Genomic DNA, 2567 nt, shown 5'->3' with positions numbered 1-2567 from the left:
GATTAATTTAAGCTGTAAGAACAGTTAGCAAGAAGCCTGCCATGGCCATACAGTTTGAAACCAATATAAGTCTCTGTGTTTATTTGATCGGGTTTAAGCAGCTTGGGACTGGCGGGTGAGAGAGATTTGTCCTGACTGTGGGCCAGGCAGGAAAACTCTAGCAACACTGTGGCTGAAGCTGCCAAGTTCTGCTGTTTACTGTCACTGGAACATGGCCCCCTCATTCAATTACATCTTCACTGCCTAGCTTGGCTGTCCTGAAACTTGCTCTGTAGACCAGGCTGGCCACAAACTTAAGAGATCTGCCAGTCTCTGCCTTCTCAGTACTGGGATTGAAGGCGTGCCTCACCCCCGCTGGCTTTAAGCTGTTCTTCAGTTCCTTTTCGTAAGTTGGAAACATAGCTGGGTAAGATCTGCGAGCCTCTGCCTTCCCGGTGCTGGGATTAAAGGTATGCACTACCACACCTGGCTCTAAGCCTTTATTTAGTTCCTTTTCATTATAAAGCTTCTTTAGAGTTAACACCAAAAACCACAGGACAGAGTCTATACTAGGCTGTTTTGAAATTTCTTTGGCCAGTGGAATTAATCCAAAGTTCTTCACTTTAGCCTCTGTCAAACTTTTTTTGACAAGGGCAAAAAGCAGCCACCTCCTTCACCAGAATATCACAAGAATATAGGCAACATACTAAAATTCTTCTCTTCTGAAAGATCTTGAGTTAGCCCCCCACAGTTCATCAAATCACACTCACTACCACTGTCTTCCCCACTCCTCCTTGTATGACCCATTAAGCAATGCTTAAAGTATTCCATTGCTTTCCTATTCCAAAGTCTCAAAGTCCATCTTACTCCAAACAAAAGTGTGGTCAGGCCTATCACAGCAATATCCCAGTCCCTGGTACCAACTTCTGTCTTTGTTAGAGTTTTATTGCTGTGAAAAAGACACCATGACCATGGCAACATTTATAAAGAAAACATTTAATTGGGGTGGCTCAATTACAGTTTTAGAGATTCAGTCCATTATCATGATGACAGGGAGCATGACGGCATGCAGGCAGATGTGGTGCTGAAGTAGCTGAGAGCTCTACATCTTGCAGGCCACGGGAAGTCAAACTGACAGTCACACTAAGGGGAAGCTTGAGCAAAAGAGACCTCAAAGCCCTCCCCTACAGTAACACACTGCCTCCAACAAATCCACACCTCCTAATATTGCCACACCCTTTGGGGGGATTTTCTTTCAAACCACCCCACACCCATTTTAGATAATGTGGTTCATAAAATGTATCTAGACAGATGAGAAAGGCTGTTGACTTTCCTGTGTGAATTTGTTATCCTGTCCCTTTGCTGAAAGTGGTCTTTAGCTGTAGTTTTCTGGTAGAGTCTTTTATGACCTCCTATGTATAGTAGCATGTCATCTGAAAAGAGGGATATTTTGAATTTTTCTGTTTGTATCCCTTTCATTTCTTTCTGTTTTTTTTTTTGTACAAATTATTCAGAGTGAGGTAACCCAGAAACACCAGTGTCATATGTTTGCTCTCATTTGTGGATGCAAGCTTTGGATCTTCAGATAAGTGTTCTTCAATCGGAATACTTGTAGAAATCAGGAAGCTGTTGAGGGGCCCCCTGGAGGGCTTTTAAGGGAGAGGAGAGATTATGAACTATAAAGGGATAAAGGGCATTGGGAAGGGTAGAAGTGGGAATACAGAGGAGGCAAAACTAATACTAAAAATGCTTTTAAAAAGACATGTGGACACTCACTTCTGTAAGAGCTTCCTAAAATATACAACTGTACACATATAAAGAGAGTTTAAAATGAATTACCCTATAATTCCTCTACTGGATATCATTGGTTAATAAATGAAAAGATCAGCGTAAGAAATGGGCTTTCTCTTTTGGAGATGTTGGCCAAAGAGTTTCCATAAACTCCCCTCAACATTACAAATAGTGCCGTTGCTCTGCTTATCCTCCAGCACTTCACATCAAGACTCTATTAATGAAGACCCATGGACTTCAGCCAATAAACAGAGATATGGGATGAGTTGGGAGAAAGGAGTAAGTGTGACAGAAATACATTATATGAAATGCTCAAAGAATTAAGATATTTAAGAATAGTGTATAGTATGTATCCTTCAAGAGTGCTTTACTTGATGTGTTTAGGTTTTCATAAATAAATCATACTATACATACTAGTAATTATAAAACAATTATGAACTACTAACTCTGCATTTGTACTTTATTTTTCCTTTGCTTTTTCTTTTGTAAATGTGTCTGCAGGGTTAGTTTGTTAAAGGCTTTTATATATTTGGAAAGTAGCGTGACAATTCTTTATTTTAAAATAATAGCTTTAATAAAATTTCTGATTTTATCCAATTTATTCTATTTTTTGGCTAGAATAAACTTTTATTTCTAATTTTTATATATTTATTTTTATCTGTATTTATTACTATATTGTTTGTTTAGCTTTCTATTTGTTCTTTTCCTTTGAACTTTTCTGCTGCTCTATTCTTTGGGGAGCACCTTACTCAGATCTCATGATCAATGTTTTGATGTCATGATCTAACTTTCTCTGT

This window comes from Peromyscus californicus, unplaced genomic scaffold, assembly GCF_007827085.1.
Source record: "Peromyscus californicus insignis strain IS unplaced genomic scaffold, ASM782708v3 Scaffold_20__1_contigs__length_68692818, whole genome shotgun sequence".
Taxonomy (NCBI): Eukaryota; Metazoa; Chordata; class Mammalia; order Rodentia; family Cricetidae; genus Peromyscus; species Peromyscus californicus.
This window is presented reverse-complemented; position numbering follows the sequence as displayed.